This window comes from Lissotriton vulgaris, chromosome 5, assembly GCF_964263255.1.
Source record: "Lissotriton vulgaris chromosome 5, aLisVul1.2, whole genome shotgun sequence".
NCBI lineage: Eukaryota > Metazoa > Chordata > Amphibia > Caudata > Salamandridae > Lissotriton > Lissotriton vulgaris.
The window spans coordinates 1190228601-1190252822 of NC_141693.1; the positions used below are offsets into that span (position 1 = coordinate 1190228601).

At 43.5% G+C, this 24222-nt stretch overlaps 1 long non-coding RNA gene across 1 annotated transcript in view; it reads left to right on the top strand.

The window, feature by feature from the left end:
• Positions 1-5570: 5570 nt before the first annotated feature.
• Positions 5571-24222, top strand: part of LOC147712248 (uncharacterized) — a 40069-nt gene continuing 21417 nt past the window's right edge. Inside the window, exons 1-2 of the long non-coding RNA XR_015295741.1 lie at positions 5571-5623; positions 13015-13059. This is a non-coding gene — a long non-coding RNA (uncharacterized LOC147712248). The remainder of the gene's footprint in view (positions 5624-13014; positions 13060-24222) is intronic.

A 24222-nucleotide genomic window follows, 5' to 3' on the forward strand; every position in this document is an offset into this window, starting at 1 on the left:
GTAATTCTGCTTTAGTGTTCATCAGTAAGCATGCTTTGAATAAAGTTGTTGTTGCTACTGTCTGTTATATTTAGTCTTTAGTTATTTAGTTATCATTGTCGTATTTATTTTGGTCGGGCGGTAAGGTCATGATCGGTGACCACTAATTGGAAGATCCCTATGAGTGGGCGTCACCCATTACGGATGGGGGCGCTCGGGGGAGGTGGCCATTGGCCCCTCAACGGGGAGGCGGTCCCTTCTAAGGATGGGTCGCCGAAAGGAAAGGGAAGGCGGTCAAGGCCCCTTCATGGGTAGGAGGGGTTACAGCCCCCTCCTGGGGAATTTCCCGGGGCCAGGACGTCTGCGACGGCAGATGTGGTAAGTTGTGTGGGGTTTGGGGGGGGGTCTACGCTACCTTCTAGATACCTCACACGAGTCCTCGTACGACCTTTAAGTGGCGTTGAGTTTTATTGGGGCCCCCGTCAAGTCAAGGGAAATTGGTATTTGCACTTGAGGTATGCCTCCGTGCCGCCCCTCACAAGTGAGGGGGATATGTCTGGGTTAGGGATCTTGACACCGGTTACGACCTTGCCGTTGGCCCTTAAACGTTAGGATGTACAATTTCAAAAGTTAAGTAAATGTTTGGTAGGATGTTAGTTCGGCTAGGAGAACCTTTGTATTAGAGGATATGTTAAGGTTAGCCAAACATCGCAATGTGGTAATGAAATTGTACATAATATGAAACTGTTGATTTAATGTTTTAATTTTGTTTCATATTTTAATAAATACGGCCGGGAGGGTCACTCCCTCCCGTCTTCTAAAAACTTCAGAACTGTTTCCGGTTTCCCATCCTTGGGGATTGTGTTGAGAGGGGGTGGCGGGTATCTCAGCCATATAAGCATTATATAAATTAAATGCAATCACTTAAATGTGTTTTCCTTTTTCTGTTACCAAGATCATTATTTCGAATCAATGTCAAAATCTCTTTTTATTTACTTTATCCCTCCATAACAAACTACCCAAAATTTGCCAATGAAACAAGAAGATATTAGTGATTATTTTGGAACTCATTACTTATATGAACAGATACATACAATGTTTATAGTAAAGAGCGAGTAAGAGGAAGTAACGATTAGTGTTCAGTGGGGAAAAAAAGATATGGAGCACTTGGGGCAACACAGATAAATTACATATTTAGAGATACTTGTAACAATTGCTGATGAACTCCCTATTTCGTTCATATTTCCCTTCTTCAAACACAACCACTTATAGAAACTCTCTATAGCGAAAGCACTAGAGCAGAGCATTAAATTATCATGAACTAAACATGGGAAGAAACCAAATGACGTGTTGTTCTCATGAATCCACATGACATGCAAAGAATCCAAATAAAGTATTTGAACTTAGGGGCTCCATTTTACCTTACTCACAGGGGACATCACAGAGAAATTTAACATTTAGAAAATATTGTAGCAATTGCTGACAGACTCCCTGTTTGGTTCATTTCTCCCTCCTGATAACTTAACCAGTTATAGAAAATGCTCTGAAGAAAGTACACTAGAGGGGAGAATTAAATTGTTCTGAATTGAACATGTAGAGGATCTGATATTTTGGTCTCATGAATCTATTTTATACAGTAACACAAAGAATCAAATTGAAATGTTGGAACTTGCTGGTTCCCTTTTACCTTTGTCACTAAAAGAACTTTGAAAAAGAAAGTCATAGACTAGAATTTGGAAATGGCTAAAGTTTCTCACTCTTCGGCCAGTATAACTGCGGTTCTGATTCACAAAATGGAGTGGATTCTTTTATACTCAAGAAGTAGCGACACTAGCAAGACTAAATCCCACGTAAAAAAGAACAACTGGGTCAAGCCTGTTTACTTTATCTAGCCTAAGCACCATTGCAGTGAGATTCAAATCAAGTTCAGTCATTTTTCAGTGATCACTAGTGTTCTTTTTAATGTTTAATAATGTTATTAAGGTTGTCAATAGAATTGACAACATTGATAATGTCAATAAAACAATAATAGTATGGAAAAAAGTTACTTTTTCTGGAATTTACTATTAGTGAAGATAAAACATTTTATAAAATATAAATCACAAAGGGCCTGATTATGAGTTGGATCACTGAACGTGTGGTGGAGGTGTGGAGACCGCTGCCCAGTGGTCCCACCACCGTAGTGAGACCACCACAACCCGAGAAACACGATTCAGGGCAATGGCATGGCAGTCTTGAGTCTGCACCTCCAAGTATATTATGTTCTTTCTCACTCCCAGCAGTTTCATGGCAATGAGCCCGCCATAAAAATGCTGGTGATGAGGAAACAAAGGGGTCTCTACAGAGCCTCCTGTTGTGTCAGGCCCGTGGGATACATGCAGGGGGGCACAAGGTATGCCACACTGTGTACATGCACCCCCTTTCCATGCTGTGCTGGAACAGACTTTGCCGTTCCCATTGCAGTGATTTTTATAAGGCACTGCTATGGGAACGCCAAAGGACCACTCGCCGGACTACAAAAGTACTCATAATCTGAGAGGCGGCCGGTGCCTCTGTTTGGCAGTCCTGGAGCAGGGGCGCAGTGTGGTGGCCTGATCCAGGACTGTCAAACTAGTATGAGACCCCAAAATGTTTATCAACCAATGATTTCAAATTTGCATCCTGAAAGGTTTACAAAAATGATCTAGAAGATGTAAAAAATTATAAAACATAGAGGGAACAATTGAAATATAGCCAACAAATAGAGCAGGATTGGTAAACTTTATCAAATATGAAGAGTTTAACTATAAAATTATACGCATACATATTTGAGAAAGTATTAAAGGAAGAATAGTTGAAATATAATATATATTAGTAGAAAAATAAAGATAGTATTATAAAGTGTTTTATAGTGCATCAAAAACGTAATCTTGCAAACTTGTGGGCTGAATGTGAAGAGATTTTCTTGATAAACAAATGGGTTAAAGGTGGCCAAAAGACGTTTTTAATGAGGTTTTATGGTGGGAGACACGTGCTCTATCAGGTCAGTGATTTGCTCATATAGTATTCGACCAGGAATGAAATGAGAGATGTAAATTCTTTCTAACATCAGGTAGCTTGCAAAAAAGCAATAGATATATATATATCAATTTAATATTTTATATTTGTCAATTCAGTTGGTCTCGCTCAAATATGGAAAAGATCCCAAAATATATTTGTGAAAGTAAGAGGCACAGCGTTCCTGCTGCATCCTTGTCATGCAATGAAGGGCAGGCTCTTTGGATGCTGCTCTGCGCTGCATGCTTTTTTTTTCTGGCTCACAGTTTATATTTAAAAGTAGCTGGTGTCATTCCAAAGTCCCTATAACATTTTACTTGCTGCCAGGGCAAGGTGCTCCAGCAGTGAGCAGCCAGAACAACCACCTACTCATAGAATGGAGCCTTTAATGCCAGAAGAGGAGCACCAACTTTACACAGCAAGGGAGTTCAGCTGTGAATCTCACACTCACTTTTTCTACCGCCTAATATAATGATTGTTTGTATGAGCCTTTTTGTTCATAACGTAAGCTTGAACAAAAATCCAGATAGTTTGTTTAAATCTGTGTCAAATTCTCTGACTTATTATTGCGTTTATTTTTCCAGAAACAACCATTCAAAATGTGTCAAGAGGACAGGACCTAACAGGTATGTTTTCTTAGTTTTTTTGCTCTTTGTGTGAAGCCAATGCAGACCCACTGCCTGGAGGAAATAGAGAGAGATGGCATGATAGACAGGAAGATGAGTGATTGGTAAAGGAATGGCCTGACACATGAAGAAACATATTTATAGTTGGGTCAAAATAATGAGCCTGTATTAGAAAGAAAAGATTAGTGTTGAATCCAGACAACCAATGCAGCACTTGGGTAGGAGCAAGAACTGAAATGTTTGAAGAATACTGAAAAGAAGAAAACATTATATATAAGCAATAGATGATTGTTTTTACCCCTCACTGTGTATCTTGCTTATTCACATTAATATGAACCAGTAGTTAAAAGTATGCACCGGTCATAAAGCATACAGCTACACTAACTGCAACAACAACTGGAACACTTTCAAAAACAAAGGAATTTTTAAACTTCCTATCAGTTTTTTTCTTTTTTATGATGAAAGTGTTTTTCCAAGCTTCACTAACAGGCTGCAAAGATCAGCATCATTAGGCTTGTAATGGAAACCAATGACATATGCGTTCAGGGAGTCAGCAAGAGCTGCCACTGATGAGATAAAGACAGACCAACAAGTGTGCCGTTTACAATTTCAGGTTTGAATTCCTCAGCACATTCTTTCTGAATGCAGCGCCCTGAACTTTAGTCAAGTATACGACCCATGAGCCTCTAAGAATCTGCCTCAAATCTGCTATGACTAGTCACAGAAGGAGTCTCATCGTGAGGCTCTATAAAGAAGACAGCTGTTCCACCCGCTGCAGGCTTTCGTTGTTTATATTCAAATTTAAACGCTCTGTACATAATCGTTATCAGCCACAAAGTATTACATTTGATTATTTAAGTACTATTTATTATTGGGATTTGTCTAACGTATGTCTAGGCACCACTGTAACAAAGCATATCAGATAAATATTGAATGCAGCATTAGGTTAGATGCAAAAAATCCGGGTTATCAAAATCAGTACAATAAATCGTAGGACATTCTGGGTGAAACATTTGTAAAAGTGTGTAATACAGAAGACCTAACACTGATGAAGGCAACAAAGAGGAGCAATTTCAGAAGGGTTAGAATTTGGGATACATTTTAAAGAGACATTTATCGAGGATTACTGAAGGACAGAGTTGAGCCTTATTCTTTTCCAATTTTACACACTGCTTGTGTAGAAATATATATATTTAGATACATTGGGGTCTGTTTGTATGTGTGTGTGCTTGTCAAACATACTATAGAAGCTGATTTTTCCCTCTCTGTGAAGTTGAATTATCCTTTTTTTGATGCACCGTTACCATATTTGTTTTTTGTTCATCTTTTGACTATTTGAAATACTACTTTATGTTTAGTGCTTAGTTGTGGTACAAAAATAAAATTATAGAATAAACAAAAATATTAACTTTATTCATAGAATCATAGAACAGGGATGATAATTTAACATTTATGTCAATTTCCATAACATTTCACTGATTGCATCTGTCCAGAATCAGCTAGCATGTTTCCAGCATCAACCAGTTACATTGTACCAACAGGACTGGATGTCCTTTGGATGTTTTTAAGAATTGTTTGACATTCTATAGACGATATCACATGTATGCTACAAGGAAGGAATGACAGTTACTGATACGTAGAGAAACAGACCAAGTAAGTCAAATTCCTTCTCAAGTGAAGCCTATAAAGCAACACTTGATGAGAAGAACAAAGAGCAAATGATGTGATGGAAATGATGAATGAATGTAGTGGCAATATCCTGACAGAATTGTTGTGACTTGTGAATATTAGAACACAAATGGGATAGGTGGATGTCACACATATGAACTCACTGTTTAATTGTACCTCTTACTGAGCATAGTTGTACTTCAATCTATGAGTAACTATAACATAGTGCTATACTTCTGTCTTTAAAAATATATATTTACCAACAGCAGGAGCAATAACAGGAACCACTTCAACAACAACAAAAAAACGTCCAGGTAATTAAGCTTGTCATTATTTTGATATTTTGATATTACATGTCCTTTAATGTTACATTTGACATTCTCCTATGTTATTAATGGCTCCATCTGTCAAGTATACCAGTTCTTCCAGCTTATGTGTGATTCCGTAAAGTTTTTCAACTGTGGATATGAGGAATATTTCTATGGGATTTTTATTCAAAATCGATTTTATAGATCAACAATTCCGCCTGCTAAAGCCAAGACTTTGAAGGTCATTTAGAGAAGGGTAATAGAGATAATTCTTTTAAATATTGGCAGATCCACTAACCACCATGCTGGCAGTGTAGCTCACCTGTTTCAAGTGGACAATCATAGCAGTATTGATGGCAGAAAAAGCCCTCCGCCATCAACAGATACAGCAACAGGGGTTTCACAAAATTCTTTTTCAAAATTTACAAGGACACAAAATTGAGCACCCTGGTGAAGAGGATGTAGTGGAGACTACATCAACCAGCATGCATCTACTTGTAACACAGGAAGTCACATGTGCTTCAGTGTTAAAAGAAGGACTTAGAAACTGGCTCAACATCCCGTGCAGAAGCTTTGCAAGAAGCGAAACGCGTTGGGTTTTGGTTGATGAATAAACCGCTGTAAACTTAACGAGACGAGAGAGTGCGTTTTCATTTCCCTGGCGGGAATCTTGAGCAATATATATCTATATATCTATATCTATATATATATATATTCCTCCAGTGAGCTGCTTGTGCACTTGTGCACTGTCTATGAGCAATTAAAATCCCCAGTGGGTTAGCGCTCATAGACAGTGCACAAGCAGCTCACTGGAGGAATACCTATCGGAAACTACAGGTACCAGCAGGCGTAGCCTGAAGCCACTGGGCGTGTATCCTGATTTAAATTTGTGCCCGACATGCTTTGCGCTGCTACTATGAACTTGCCTTCGATAAAGTGCATATCGGCACGAAACGCGTCAGGCAGTGCTTGCGAGGCAGCAGGCGGACTTCATTGCAGCTTCCTGAAAATAAAACGAAGTATCAAACCTACCTGTGTGGCGGCTAGTCCTTGGGGGCAACTCCTTGTGTTTTGAAAATTTGGTACGGCTGGCCCGGCCGTGGACTGAGCCCCGCCGCATGTGAGCGGCCCTGTGGTGACGTAAGGATGAGTTACCAGCGGAATAACAGGAGGTCGTTTCGGAAAGCATTACTCGGCAATGAAGAAAGCAGGGTGTCTGCGCTAACCCACTGGGGATTTTAATTGCTCATAGACAGTGCACAAGCAGCTCACTGGAGGAATACCTATCGGAAACTACAGGTACCAGCAGGCGTAGCCTGAAGCCACTGGGCGTGTATCCTGATTTTAATTTGTGCCCGACATGCTTTGCGCTGCTACTATGAACTTGCCTTCGATAAAGTGCATATCGGCACGAAACGCGTCAGGCAGTGCTTGCGAGGCAGCAGGCGGACTTCATTGCAGCTTCCTGAAAATAAAACGAAGTATCAAACCTACCTGTGTGGCGGCTAGTCCTTGGGGGCAACTCCTTGTGTTTTGAAAATTTGGTACGGCTGGCCCGGCCGTGGACTGAGCCCCGCCGCATGTGAGCGGCCCTGTGGTGACGTAAGGATGAGTTACCAGCGGAATAACAGGAGGTCGTTTCGGAAAGCATTACTCGGCAATGAAGAAAGCAGGGTGTCTGCGCTAACCCACTGGGGATTTTAATTGCTCATAGACAGTGCACAAGCAGCTCACTGGAGGAATACCTATCGGAAACTACAGGTACCAGCAGGCGTAGCCTGAAGCCACTGGGCGTGTATCCTGATTTAAATTTGTGCCCGACATGCTTTGCGCTGCTACTATGAACTTGCCTTCGATAAAGTGCATATCGGCACGAAACGCGTCAGGCAGTGCTTGCGAGGCAGCAGGCGGACTTCATTGCAGCTTCCTGAAAATAAAACGAAGTATCAAACCTACCTGTGTGGCGGCTAGTCCTTGGGGGCAACTCCTTGTGTTTTGAAAATTTGGTACGGCTGGCCCGGCCGTGGACTGAGCCCCGCCGCATGTGAGCGGCCCTGTGGTGACGTAAGGATGAGTTACCAGCGGAATAACAGGAGGTCGTTTCGGAAAGCATTACTCGGCAATGAAGAAAGCAGGGTGTCTGCGCTAACCCACTGGGGATTTTAATTGCTCATAGACAGTGCACAAGCAGCTCACTGGAGGAATACCTATCGGAAACTACAGGTACCAGCAGGCGTAGCCTGAAGCCACTGGGCGTGTATCCTGATTTAAATTTGTGCCCGACATGCTTTGCGCTGCTACTATGAACTTGCCTTCGATAAAGTGCATATCGGCACGAAACGCGTCAGGCAGTGCTTGCGAGGCAGCAGGCGGACTTCATTGCAGCTTCCTGAAAATAAAACGAAGTATCAAACCTACCTGTGTGGCGGCTAGTCCTTGGGGGCAACTCCTTGTGTTTTGAAAATATATATATATATATATATATATATATATATATATATATATATATATATATATATATATATATATATATATATATATATATATATATATATATATGTATAGTAGTTATAGTTAGGATTTTTTTCAATGTTAAATCTCAAAATTCTATTTGGAATAACTTTGGCTCTGGTTGACGAATCTGCATTAAAATGTCCTCAAAATGGCCTCTTCGAGCTCCGGTCCTTCCCTGAAAGTTTGGGGGGGATGCGTCAAGCGGGGGCCGAGATAAAAGGGGGGTCCCAAAACGCGTTTTCCCCATGTTAATTTCCGTAGGGCGTTCGACCTCACTTTTAACCCGAACGGCTGAATGGATTTCCACCAATCTTGGCAAAATTTTAGGGACTGGTAGCCCGATGTGCCTTTGCGATGTCTCAAGATATGTGCTCCAGTGGATTTTGAGTAATTTAGGTTCAAAAAAATATATATATGTGTAAGCGCGCCCCGGTACTCTCTCCGGGGAGCGCTCCGGGCGCGCTACGCGACATGCGCATGGAAAGCTGATTGGCTTTCGGGTGTCTGTAAACATTCCAAACGGTCCGGAGCGGCCGCCATCTTGTGTCTCGGTAGGATCGAGACACAAGAGGTGGCTAAAACAAAGGGGGAAAAGACAATTAGGGGGCAGAGTAGACCCCCCTGACCCCCTAGGTTTCATGTGGGGGCTATAAAAGGGCCCCGCGCACCGGGGAGCGCACTGGGGAGCGCACCGGGGAGAAAAGAGAAGGGCAGAGTTTAAAAATGTAAGTCATTTTATATAAATAGGAGGTAGTTCTGAAAAGAAATGTTTTTTTTATTCTTTGATGTCACTGACCATGTCATGAGTGATGTAATATGTGACGTCATCAGCAGTGCATTGCACGCGCAAGTTATAGTGAGTCCAACTAACTATAACGTGGGAATTTCAATGGTTTTATGTCAGTAAAATTTCCAGGTAACTATAACTGGTGTGAAACCTATGGTTTTTTCAGTGAATTTAATAGGTTTTTTAAATGCTAATTCCTAACTATAACTGGTGTGAAACCTATGTTTTTTTCAGTGAATGTATATATATATATATATATATATATATATATATATATATATATATATATATATATATATATAATATGTACAATTACCACTCCAACGTGCATTCACACACTCAAAGACATACGGACGATTTAGTTTTGCTTAGTGCCCAGTGTAGCGCATTATTTTTCAGTTTAGTGCGAGTCAATCATGACTATATATACACATATATATACACACACACACTGATACATACATATATATATGTAAATATATATATGCATATATAACTACACCTCCTCTACCCTCAGTAAATCTCACACAGCATGATTGCTTAGAGGTATTTGAACGCCCCCTTTCTCCACCACTCTGCAAACACATCACTTGGCACACTACTAGTTGGGGGATGTGGTTCCCTTTGACTGCTGAGGACATCAGCCAAACAGCCCCTCCTACGATCTCCTGTAAGTCCCACACAGCAGGGTTGCTGAGAGGTCATTGGAGGCCATGCCCCCATCTCCACCACTCTGCAATGGTGTCTACTGGTGCACTACTGGTTGGGGAATAAAGTCCTCTTGGATGGTGATGGACTTTGGGGGCCAAAAATCCCTCTTGGAACTTTCTGTAGGTCCTACACATTGGGATTACTCATAGCTGGTCATAGGCCACAACCCCTTTCTCCACCACTCTGCAAACATGACAACATACAAAACCATAAAAACTCATAGAAAAAAACAAAGGTTATATGGACGTTATAGTTAGGGATTAGCATTTATAAAAACCTTATAAATTCACTGATAAAAACAAAGGTACCAGGGACATTATTGCTAGGCTCAGGTTTCACTCATAAGCTGAGCTAACTATAACTCGCGCCACTGCAATGCACTGCTTATGACCTCACACATTACATCCATCAGGACATGGTCTGTGACATCACTGATGACATCTCAAATGACATCATTGGCACATCACTGATGACAGCATCCACAGAATCTCTGATGCAGCCACTCACACACTCATTTAACCTTTCATACACCCACTCCAACTTTCGCACTAACATTACCGAAACCATTGACACACTCATGCCAGTACTTTCATACCCAACCACTGATTCATAGCTCTATACACCCATCCACTCTCTCACCCATGCAGCCATTCATCCACTCACTAATACAGCCATTGACATATCCACTCATACACCCACACAGCCACTCATACACTTTCAGACACTCATAGAGCTAATCACTCACCCATAGAGTCAATCACACAGCCACTTACTCACCTATGCAGATAGACACACAACAACTCCCTTATTCATACAGATATTAACACATACTTACTCATCCATACAGTAAATGTAAATGTAAATTGATACTTGTATAGCGCACTACTCACCCGCAAGGGTCTCAAGGCGCTTGTACGAATACCGCTGTGGAACCCATCCTGGCTTTCCCTGTGAGGCGTCTACTCCTGGGCACCCCCAAGGTGGAGGCCAGGCATCCTTAGCGTTGTGGGGGCCGTTGTGGAGATTAAGCAAGCTATTGCCCAGAGTTGCAGAATGGGACTCCATGATTGGAATAGGCACCGAGGCGAGAATTATCAGGTCAGTGGAATTTTTGAGCCCAAGACCCGCCGAGGCGGGGAATTGAACGCTGGTCCCGGGCTAGACCTCTGCATCAGGGTCTGCCGCTTTAATGATTGAGCCACACTTCTCCACAGTCACTGACACAAGCACACACTCACCCACATAACCACTCTCACAATCACTCGCTCACACATACAGTCACTTATGTATACTCCAACACTTACCTTTACTGCCTGTCACACATGCATTTACTCACCCTTATACCACTGACACAGCAATTCACTCACTGACATAGCCATACACATACTCACTCACACATACATCTTCTTTCAGATTAACTCATGAACCCATACAGCCAGTGATTCACCCACTCAATCAACGATGAAGGTATTGCACATTCCCTCACCCACCCACACATACGGACAGCCAATCAATAACGGATAAATGGAGAAGTGTGGTCCCGGGCAGACCTGGAAGCAGAGGTCAGCCCGGGACCAGGGTTCAATTCCCGGCTCGGCGGGGACTTGAGTCCTAAAATGTCCATGGACTCGATAATTTTCGCTCCGGTGCCTACTTGATTCACGGGTTCACACTCTGCGACTCTGGGCAATAGCTTGCTTAATCTCCACAATGGCCCCTCGCGGCGGGATGCCTGGCTTTCACCTTGTGGATACCCTGCTGGGGTTATCTCACAGGGGAATACCAGGACGGGTTCCCTAAGCAATCGCTTAGAAACCGCTCGGTGATTTGCGCTATATAAATTCCTGTACATTTACATTTACATTTACATATAGCAACTCATGTACCTACTCACCAACCCATGCAGCCACTTACACACCTAGTGACAGACTGATACAGACATTCACACACATTAGTCACTCACCTATACATTCACTGAGACATGTATAATTACTCACTTATGCAGTCAGTCACACACCCACTAAGTCATCCATACAGGCACTCATACACCCACTGATTCATCAATACACCTTGGTGTACATATATTTAGCAAATTTTTTGGAAACACTCACACTCACTTGTTTTACACAAAAACAAAAATGCTTCAATCGTGCCACATGTCCATTGCCCATGACAAATGTATAGAATTAACCAGTGGCGTAGTTTGACAGTTTGGCGCCTGTGGCAACGGCTGGCTTATGTAATAGCAGTGGGTGCTGGCAATTCCAGCAGCGCCCGCCCCGTACACCCCACGTAGAGGGGAGAGGAGGCCACTGCTACGCTAGTAGAATTAATGCACTGATACTAGTAAATCTATTCCCCCTATTACACTGATGATCAAACTCACAAGGCTTAAAACATATACCTATAAATAACAACTGATAAATGTTCTTAATTTTCCAACAGAACACCCAACAAATTCAGAGTAGCACTAGGCCGGTACCTGAAAAATGGTTGCTTCAGAGAAGTGGATTAAGTGGAAAACATAATTTAGAAGATGGGCTTGAAAATGTGTTGCAAGACTTAATATTCCCTGTGAACCAGTTCCAATGCCATCTTCTTGAGACTTTTGGAAACAAAGCATGGCTACCCAATGACCTTTCACCCAGTCTGTAGTTTTTCTGACAATTAGTGTAATTGAGGGCAAATATCAGTTTATACACATACTAAATGTGTGTGTATATAACACAGCACCCCAGCAATTAGGGAGAAAGGAACAGATAGGAACTCCAGGTTTACTCTTCTTTTCCTCCTCACAAGCTTCAATAGAAATGTACGTATTTGCCCTTCAGATAGCACCACCACCTGCAGCTGACTATATACAGCCTTGCAAGCTAAATAAAACACATTATTTTGGAATCAATATAACTAGAGCCAGTATCAGAACAATACAAATTACTTGCTTGTTGTGATGCTTTCATCCCCTACACAGGGAACCCACCAGACAAAGTTTTTTACTGTTCCCTGCAGGCTGTGGGGCAGGGGTGCAGATGTCAACTGCTCTAAGAGTCCTCGTTGCTAAATCTTTGCCAACTACCCAACCACCATACTCATAGCAGTAGGTGTTCAGCTGTGCCCAGAGGGCACTGAGCAAAGGGCATGGCTTGAGCCACTCCCTTCACTCAGTTCTCGACTACCTTAACACCCATTTTTATGCCTACTAAAAGACTTTGTTTGCTTAAATGCAAAATTCTCAAAGCATAGCATGTGAGTAAAAGATGGAAAAATAAGGTATGTCTAAGGAAAGATTACTGTCATATCTACTAAATCTACTAAGAACATGTCATACCATATGTACAGCTTTTTTCAAGCAATAACAACTATATTTGTATGTCTTTCTCAACAGTAATAAAACCCAGGGCGTTCAAATGGCCATCACCTGATGAAAACAGTTAAGTGTTTCTAATTTAAACATAATTTCCTGCTTAACCAATTTTGTTTTAATTTAAATGATTTATTGATTATGGAATGTATACCATAAAACGCAACCAAACAAAGGGAATGAGCTTGCTACCAACCCAACAAATGTTACTGAGGGGTCTCCTGCTCAAAAAGCGAAAAGGGGAAACACTAGGGTTTTTTTAAAGAACTTCACTCACCAACCTAGCTGGTGACATGCTTCATCATTGAGTTTCCACCATACGTGCTGAATACCTCCAGTGTGTGCTTCAACACTTGAGTTACAGTGGAGCAGTTTTTTTGTGAAAGCGAAAGGGCAAGTGATTATAAAATTGACACAAGGCCTCCCAACCATTAAGGAATTCTACAAATGAGGGTCTTGAGCAAGATTTAAAAGGACCATTGTGAGTGATTGGAATCTGTTCCTTTGATAAGGACTTCAAAAACTTGTTTTCAAGAGAATGTATTTTTTCTCTTTCACAGTCTGTTAGAGTTAGAGAGGTCAGTGATCACGCTTCTTCAGGTCTCTTGTGTTTGTATTCAATAGTTTAGACCTGTGGGTAGAAGTGTTTTGTATTTGTATGTGGATAGTTTTGAGACATAAGTAGTCTCACGTATCTATTTTTTTTTTATTGTCAACATGTTTCAGCTATCTTTACTTCATGCCAATGTGGGCCATTATGGCTTTTGCCAGTACCTGAAAATGTCACATGCACTCTCAGAAATGTGTAGTAAGCTTGAATTCAAATCTACAATAAATAGATCACCTCTTACAATGATTTTTATGTAGGATATCTTCACAACATAGTGACATTGAACGGGTGGACCCTGTTATCACACTTTCATCAAGGCGTCTCACCCTTCGATTCGCCTTGATCTCCTCCTTGTGAGCTCTGCATCTAGTGAAACATAACCTTAAAAAATAAGTATAAGGCACAATTGTGAAATGAGCATTGACAAGGCTGTTTGGAAATTGACTTGATTGTAAAGTAAAATAAAGTACTGGTACTGAAATCAAAATGCCATCTTAAAGTGTTTGGGCATGGTTCACAAAGGCAAGTTACACTTTTGAGAAAATATAGCTAAGTTTACTGCTTTCACTATTCACGAAATCCAAGTGTAACTTCAGGTGCAGGCTTGCTACAAAAGTATACATTACATGTCTCCAACCCCAAAGTGGCTTATTCTTATGTGGCAGAGTGACATTCTTCCCGAAAACTGTACCTGGCCCTCTCTAAATCCATCTTACTACTACCTAATGCTAACCACTTTAGTTGTAAGTCTGTCTCTTATCCCATTCATTCCCCTGTGTCGCTCCCACATTTACTACTAAATGATGTACTTATATGTGCGGAGACTTTGCAGTCAGGGTGAACTCCTCAACAAATGTAAGTACAGGCTAAACTTACATTTTCAAGTACCATTTGTAATACTGTACATGTGCTATACTTGGATCCTTTACAGGGTCACTATTGTCCCTCTGTACTTCTCAACTAATCTCCCTCAGAGCTACTGCTGCTGTCCGCATCTCCTCATCCAACGTTTCGAGTTGAACCCCTTCTACTCATGTACTGAGAATCTACCAACAAAATTCTATCCCAAGCCATCACTCGCCCCTTGAAATTTCACAGAACCTACCTGTTCTGACTCCTCAACATACGCTGACTATGATATGTTTTTTTGTCTGCTACTAGGAAATCTTTCACAGTGGTAAAACTTGTGAATTAATCTGTTGCTCTACTGAACTGTTACACCCTTCTGTATGGTAACCTATCGGAAATGTACGCATCACTACTGTCCTTCCTCCTGCCCTGTCTTGCTTTGTACTAGGTAATTGTTTCCTCCAATTCCCTGCTGGCGCATATCCCCCTCTTACAGCTATCCCATTACCCCTTATTCACTGTTTCCGCCCTATCTCTTTATATCACTCCCCTCCCATCTCTCCCCCCTCTCATCATCGCCACTCAATGCCTCTACTAACCAGACATGGCCCCAACTCTTGGACCATTCCTTACCCTCCCAAACTTTCAAAAAATGCAAAGAAACATTTTAAGCATATAACATTGATCCGTCACCCTGAAACTTTAATTGTAGATAACTACCACAGCCTCTCCTCCCCTATAAAAAACAATTATAGCTTCTACTCCAAGCGCCCCTCTAAAAAGGAAGAGCATCTTCTTACGCCACCTCCCAGTCACGAGAACGTGCAAAATCCCTTACGGATTCAAGCTATCCGCCTCTCCATCTCCAGCCTTTCCCTGGGATATCGACATCTCCATTTTCAAAACTGGAAATATCCTCATACAAGCCTCTGAACATCACCTCACCATTTTCGAACTTCATTTTAGCACCTTGTCCTTCCAACTATCCAATTCTTCTCCAAACCCCACACCTACACCACCACAAAATCCCCCTGTGTTCTTCCCTTCTATCCCTACTGTAACACATCTTCCCCAGACAACTCAGATCTTAACAATGTCTCCCTTTCCTCTACATCTAATCACTCACTCACTATCTATATCTCCCCAACTCTCATGCTTTCTGATAACCTAACTCTCATGCCCTCTAATAACCAATGCCTTCCAACTCCTAACCCCATTTCTAACCCCTCCCCTACCACCCGAGCCCTCCATATGGCTCTTCCCTCTATTCTCCCACTTTCCCCTACTCTTCTTCCTCAAAAGCACACTCCTACCCCAAACTTTGATGGTGCTTCTCCCCACACCCGTCTCAACCTCTCCTCTTCTCCTCAATCCCCTTCATCTGCCTCTATATCTAATCACTCACTCTCTCTTGAATCCCCCTCATGACATCTCCAACACACTCTAGATCTTCCCAACTCTCACGCTCTCTAATAACTCAACTCTCACGCCCTTTAATTACCTATGCCCTCCAACTCCCAACCCCACTTCTTACCCCTGCCATGCCACGCAAACCCCCTTCATGGCTCTTAACTCTATTCCCCTCCCTTTCCCAAGTTTTCCCTTTCTAAACTACACTCCTTCACCTAACTCTGATGTTACTTCTCCCCACACCCATCTCAACCTCTCCCGTTCTCCTCAATCCCTTTCTCCTACCTCTTTCAGTGCCTTGTCCTCCTCCAGGCCCCCCTTCCATCCCTCAACATGAATTCCCTTCTCTCCCCTACACCTGGCCCCTCTCCCTCCCTAAACACTAGCTCCCCTTCACCACCCCAGCCCCAACCGTGTCCACGCTCACCCTTCTTACCCAAACACTTATCAACATTGACCGAAATATGTCTACCTTAATGACCGAACTCTCTCTACTTAGAGAGTATTACAAAAAACTCAAATGCCATAATGCCAGGACCCCCCACGTTTGTTCTACTTCTCCCTACTCTGGCTTGCAAAAGTTCCCTAATCCCAAACACTGGAGAACTACTTCCCTCGCCAGCCGTACTCTTAGGCCTCACCGCACATTGAATGATCTCTCTGACTCTGACCTCTCTGACCTTTGCAACTCTTCCCTTTCTACAACATAGCTTAAGGATCTCTCCCTTCCTCACGCTTTTATTCCAGTTATTCTGGAGACTAGCATAATCCCCCTCTCTCCCAGCTCCTCCAGACTCCCCACACGTTCCACCATCCATTCGCGCTCTCCCTCCAAAAGTAACCCTAATCCTCTAACCTCTATGCTTGTTAACTGCCATTCAGCGGTTTGTCATGCTTCCATAATAGCTGAAACCACCCTGAGCCTTACTCACGGAAACATGGCAACGATCACTCAACACCCATCCTTGACCTACTCTGCTCCCTCCAGTTACTCTACCATCAGAAAGGGCAGACCAGTGTGGAAAGGGGGTGGAATAGATATAATCTTTAAAAACCAACTCCAACTCTCTCTTGCCAAGAATACTGACTACTCAACTATTGAATAGGTTGGTGCTGAACTTAAAGTCCAATGTTCTCCCCCGATTCGCCTACACAACATTTTTTTCTCTGTAGATGAATTATCCCACCTTCTTACTCAATCCTCTCTCTCCAACTCTAAAAAATCTCTTCCTTGGAGATCTCAATGTCCTTTGAAATGAACCGGAGAACCCCTCAGTTAACCTCTCTAATCTTCTAGAGACTAACAACCTCAAACAACTCTGTCTTTCCCCAACCCACTCTAAATGCACCATTCTTGATGTCATCATTACAAACAATGCCTTGGCCTCCCTTTCCAACATCATCCATATTGACTGGTCATACCATCACCTCATTCTGTTCACAATCTCCCCCTCTTCCCCGATCCCCCCATCTAAAAACACCAAAACCATGAAATTGACTAAAAACTTTATTCTTATCCCCCAGGCGTATTAGAGTCCAAACTCCAAGCACAACTTTGTCTCACCCCTATTTCTCTAAACGCCAATGAGCTCACTGAGTATTTCAATAATTCTGTCCCAGGGGTTTTAGATCAAATTGCCCCGCCTAAACTAAAAACAAAAAGAATCCCTTCCAAATCTTGGTTCAACTCAGACCTCAACAAAGAAAGACGTGGTCTTAGAATAACTGAAAGAACATGGAGACTACACCCTTCTCCCTCCCATCTTGCCCTCCTCAGAGCTGGCAGATCTTCCTACAAGAAGCACATTTTTTATGAAAAGGCATCCTTTTTCTGTTTGCAACTCACTTGTGCCAAAAATAGGCCTAGAGAACTGTGCAACATTGTTACAAATCAAACTTCCTCCCTCAAGCTTAGGGCTCCACTATCAAATGTGAAGAAATTGATAACTTCTTCTCTGAAGAAATTGCCAATACAGATCATTCTTTCATTCAAATTCAGATCTCTTTGATTTGATTAGATTTGATTTGATTATCATATTTCCAAACCGCACGATTGCCGGAGGGCATCTTGGCGCTAAAAATGACTTAAGACTGCCAGTAATGTTAAAAAGGTAGGTAGGATCAGAACGCTAATGGTTAGTTTGGATGAGTTATTTGAGAAGAGCCATGAAGGATAGCAGTGATGGGCTATTCTTTATTACCACTGGTATCTGATCTTTGCTGTGTGCAGAACAAAACTTCTCCCCCCCATCTAAGTTGTTTGAATCTGGGGGTTTCAAGTAGCAGTAGTCCTCGGTGGGTCATAATGTCTAAGATTATGTTTCAGAAAATGGGGACCTGACCGGTGGATAGCCTTATGTGCCAGGCATGATTACTTTTTTGTTTTTGAAGTCTTAGGGGTCCATTATGATGGCCGGCGGATTGCCCCCGCCAGGCTGGCGGTGGCTACCGCCAGCCTGGCGGGGGCAATCCACCCGCCATCATCCCTCGTTTTTCCCCCACCATACTAGTATGGCGGGGGGGACCTTGGCGGTCGCCCCTGGTCGCCTTGCGGCCGGGGCTGAAAAGGAATAATATGGAGGCGGTGTCTATCAGACACCTCCAGCCATATTATTATGGGCATTTTACAATGCCTTTCTGTGGCGGCAATGATGCCACGGAAAGGCAGGAAGACTTCACTCTGGGGGCCCCCTGCCGGCCGCCAGAGTGAAGCACAGTAGGGGGGTGCACACTGGGGGTACCTATGGTACCCCCCTGCCAAATCTTGGTTCAACTCAGACCTCAACAAAGAAAGACGTGGTCTTAGAATAACTGAAAGAACATGGAGACTACACCCTTCTCCCTCCCATCTTGCCCTCCTCAGAGCAGGCAGATCTTCCTACAAGAAGCACATCTTTTATGAAAAGGCTTTTTCTGTTTGCAACTCACTTGTGCCAAAAATAGGCCTAGAGAACTGTGCAACATTGTTACAAATCAAACTTTCTCCCTCAAGCTTACGGCTCCACTATCAAATGTGAAGAAATTGATAACTTCTTCTCTGAAGAAATTGCCAAGACAGATCATTCTTTCATTCAAATTCAGATCTCTTTGATTTGATTAGATTTGATTTGATTATCATATTTCCGAACCGCACGATTGCCCGAGGGCATCTTGGCGCTAAAAATGACTTAAGACTGCCAGTAATGTTAAAAAGGTAGGTAGGATCAGAACGCTAATGGTTAGTTTGGATGAGTTATTTGAGAAGAGCCATGAAGGATAGCAGTGATGGGCTATTCTTTATTACCACTGGTATCTGATCTTTGCTGTGTGCAGAACAAAACTTCTCCCCCCCCATCTAAGTTGTTTGAATCTGGGGGTTTCAAGTAGCAGTAGTCCTCGTGGGTCATAATGTCTAAGATTATGTTTCAGAAAATGGGGACCTGACCCGTGGATAGCCTTATGTGCCAGGCATGATGACTTTTTTGTTTTTGAAGTCTTAGGGGTCCATTATGATGGCCGGCGGATTGCCCCCGCCAGGCTGGCGGTGGCGACCGCCAGCCAGACGGGGGCAATCCACCCGCCATCATACCTAGTTTTCCCCCGATATATTAGTATGGCGGGGACGACCTTGGCGGTCGCCCCTTGGTCGCCTTGCGGCCGGGGCTGAAAAGGAATAATATGGAGGCGGTGTCTATCAGACACCTCCAGCCATATTATTATGGGCATTTTACAATGCCTTTCTGTGGCGGCAATGCTGCCACGGAAAGGCAGGCAGACTTCACTCTGCGGGCCCCCTGCCGGCCCCCAGAGTGAAGCACAGTAGGGGGGTACACACGGGGGGTACCTATGTTACCCCCCTGCACTTGCATAATGAAAGCGACAGGCACCGCGCGGTGCCTGCCGCTTTCATTATGCAAATGCTGCAATGCATTTTTAGCATTGTGGCGGGCGGTGCAGAGAGCCCCGCCCGCTACAATGCTAAAAGTACAGGATGTGCCCGCCACTGTGGCGGGCACATCCTAATGTCACCCCCGGGACCCCCGCCCTTAAGGCAGACGGTCCCGTTTACCGCTAGGATGGCGGGCGGACAAAGTCCGCCCGCCATCCTAATGAGGCCCATAGTTTCTCTGAGAACCAAGGCTCAGAGGCATTCTTCCTCCTGGGGCTTTTCCTTTTTTAGGGGGTGACTACAAGAATGGCCGATTTAATCCAATTATTTAGTCCAACCCTGGCGCAGCCGTACTGATGTCAATGTTGTCCCATTCCTGGTAGGTAAAATGCTTACCCTGAGGAGCCATTAAAGGTTTGGTGTGTTCTATAGTTAGAGTGAATTTGACAACTTTGTGGTCTTACCAGGGTACCGGGATGATTTCCTCTATGTTGATTTTAGAGTTAGAAGAAAAAATCCCGTCCAGCGTATGGCCAGAGGAGTGTGTTCCTTGGTGGACTAATTGAGTCAGGCTACAACTTGCCATAGCCTCTGTAATAAGTATTATGTTTCTAAATGAGGCCTTTTCAAGATGTATATTAACGTCTGCTAGTATGGTGTACTCTGCTCAAATTATGCTGGATTCAAGAGCCGGGCCTAATGCTTGCGATATGGTGTTTTTTTGCCGTGGGAGGTCTATACAGCAAGAGGCCATCAAAAGTGAAATTTTTAGTAATGCTGATTTTGAACGGTAAGGCCTCCCAATCTTGGTTTTTTTTCCCTCCACACAGCGCACTTGATATTCATCTTTACTGATGATGGCTATCCCTCCCCTGCGTTTCCCCTGTCTATCAACCCAGTGGATGGAATAGCCTCCTGGGACTGCGAGAGCTCTATCAATGTCTGAGGATTTGTCAGCCCAGGTCTCCGTAATGAACAGTATATCAAGATCATGCGTGTCAATCAGATTGGCTACTTCAGTATTATGTTTTACCAGCGACCTGGTATTTAGCAAGGCTGCTTTAATTAGTGTGTGTTGTCTGGTTCTGACCTGCTGGCAATGGTTGGCTACTGCTCCACATGTAGTGCATGTAAAAGTCAGTGAGCAGCTCGAGCAGTGTTTAGATTCTAGCATAGGGTAAAAGATAGCGCAACTCTGGGTAATTCGCAGCTCCATGAGTTCTGAACTGCTATAAACCATCCTGGGTGTGTCATCATGAAATTGGACAGGGGTTTCGGCCCTAGGCCCGGGCCAGACGTGGACGGGCTCAAACGGGCTTGCCTTTGGGGCACCACGCGCGTCCGCTGCGCGTCCGTATCAGCATGGGGCTTATGGTTTCTGGGCTCCAACAAGTAGCCCGCTCATTCCCGTCACAGTCTCCTGGCAGAAGTGAGTGCGTGCTGAGCTAGTGCGTGCAGAACGCGCCTTCCGCCCCCTCCGTACAATCAGCACTTGCCGTGACAGACCGTGGGGCATGGGCGTACAAGTAAGTGCCTGAACCCGATGCCCATTCTAATCAAGTAGGCAATCGTAAAAGTAATGCAGTGCAGTTTTTTAAGAGTGCAAATATTTAAAATCCAAAATGCTAATATTTAAAAAGATTTTACCAGCAAGCAGAAAAGCCTCAACCACCTTTAAGCATGAACTGTGGCAGTCTGTGTTCTTTCAACCATCAAGATACCTCTGACACTACTCCATTACCACCCCCTTATTAATTCTGCCCCTCGTTTCCTCCCCACACCTTCCTACCTCAACCTCACCTGAAACCAACTCCCCCACCAACAACTTAAAAACAAAGCGTTGTTTTAATTTCCACCCTGTCTCCTAACTCGAGGTCTCTAACATCTTGTCTGAATTAAAACCGTCATCTCACACAAATGACCCTCTCCCTTCTAATCTTGTCCAACATCTTAAACATGTCATTGTCCCATACTTGACCAATATTATCAACTCCTTCCTTACCTTGGGGTGTGTCCCTGTCTCCCTCAAACTCAGATAAATCATTCCCATTCTCAGAAACCCTTAAGCCGACCCTGATGACCCTAATAACCTCTGCCCTATCTCTAACCCCCCCTCCTTTCCAAAGCCCTTGAAAAATATGCCCTACTCCAACTTGATAAGCACATTGACACTTTCAACCTTCCTGACTCTTTACAATCCGGTTTCCGTAAAGGCTGTAGCACTGAAACTGCACTGGTAAAAATCAATGATGATATCCACCACGCCCTGGATAAGGGTGAGTCCTGCCTACTCATTCTCCTCGACCTCACTGCTGCATTTGATAAAGTCAACCACACAACCTTACTTAATATACTCAAATGTTGCTTCAGCTTTAATGGCTCTGACCTTAACTGGTTCACTTCCTATTTCCGACAGTGAACTCAGCAAATCAAAATCCCAAACTGTCTCTCTAACCCCACTCATGTCTCTCTCTCTGTCCCCCAAGGTTCTATTCTCTCTCCAGCTCTCTTCAACCTCGTTATGGAACCTCTCACTGTCATGCTAAAACAAGCCAGAATCAACTACCACCTATATGTCGATGACACACAACTATACTACAAAATTCAAACCCACTCCGATGTCTTGCACCTAAACAACACCCTGACTAAGATCCAATCCTGGTTCCACTCCAACCATCTCAAACTCAACCCTAATAAAACTGAAATTATTCTTTTCTCCCCTAAAAACGATTCACTCCCGATCCGAACATGGATCTCTGACCTTAATGGCCTCAACTGCCCACTCTCCTTATCCAAATTAGTTAAATCTCAGGGCATAACCATTGACAACAAGCTAACTCTCAATTCCCATGTAAAAAAACTCAGTTAAAGGAGCACTTTTCACGCTCCATCAGCTCAAAAAAATAAAACCCTTCATTCCTGCTGAAGATTTCAAATCAGTAGTCCAATCTCTAGTCCTCTTAACAATTGACTACGGTAACGCTATCCTCTCCGGAACCCCCAAAGTCCACCTTGCCCCCCTCAAAACTATACTCAACCTTGCAGCCAGGCATATAACAGACTGTAAGCGCTTTGGCTTCGTCTCTCCTGCCCTTAAAGTACCTAAATGGCTTCCTTTTGAAGGCAGATCCGCCTACAAAATTGCCTGCATTACACACAAAGCCCTTCATCTAAAGTCCCCGATCTACCTCTCCAGTTAACTCAAAAAAGCGTGCTGCTCCAGTCCAATGAGAAGCACCAACACTCTCCTCCTCGTCCCCCCTCTGCTAAAAAAGAAAGCCTCACAATCTCGTTTCTTCTCAGGTAATGCTCCTAACATCTGGAATGCCCTTCCTACAGATTTGCACTGACACTTTTGTGACGCAGCGGCGGTGCAAAGCCAGGGCCATGCTGCAGGGTATTTACAACATGACCAATCTAGGGAGATGCATCACGTTGTAAAGGCCTTTGCGTTCGGCATGGGGGGGTGTTCCAGCGCAGGAACGCCTCGGAAAAGTTGCTGAGTGAAATATACAAGATTTTACTCAGTCACTTCTAGGGCCATGCTGCGTCAAAACCCTGCGCCTGCTTGAAGCAGGCTTAAGGATTGACGCAGCATGATAGGCATAGGGCACCCCGAGCCTTGCTGGAGCTGCGTCACGCTTTCAACACAACTCCAGCGATGCGCCGCCTTTCCTCCGGGGGATGCGACACACATCTTTCCAATCGTGCGCCACCATGCGCCGCATTTTAAATGCGGCGCATCAGTGGTGGAGCACGGGTGGTTTGGCGTGTCACAACTGTTCTGGCGCATCTCTGCTGATTAGCAGAGATGCGCCAGAAGTTGTAAATCTGCCCCTATATTTTTAATGTGTTCTCTATATTGATCTTGGGCCCGATTCACAGAACTAACTTAAGACAAAATCCTAAACTTACTACCATTTTGGTATTCATAGAAGGCACTTACTCATTTTGGTATTCACAGAAGGCACTTACTCATTTCGGTATTCACAGAAGTTAGGAGTCCTAACTTTAGGACTCCTAAAATGCCTTCTGTGAATACCGAAAGTCTTAAAGTTAGGATTTTTCTCAATTTAGTAGTCGTAAAGTTAGGAATCCTAACTTTAGGACTTCTAAATGCCTTCTGTGAATACCGAAAGTCTTAAAATTTGGATTTTTCTCAGTTTAGTAGTAGTGAAGTTGAGAGAAATCCTAATTTTAAGACTTTTGGTATTCACAGAAAGCATTTAGGAGTCTAAAAGTTAGGAGTCCTAACTTTACTACTACTAGCTGCCGGTGCCGGTGCACAGAAGGCGTGCCAAATGCAAGCCCGTCTGGGGCAAGGGGCAAGTAACTGTGCCCATTTAATCTCTCACACGGCGACTGAACTGACACATCTCCATGATAATTGGCCTCTTAGCTCCGTCACCCAAGCCCATTTGCATTCTTTAGGGGTCTTTAACCCAAGGATCGCTTTCCCTTCCTTCTGTAAATAACCTCTCTACCAACCCCGCCA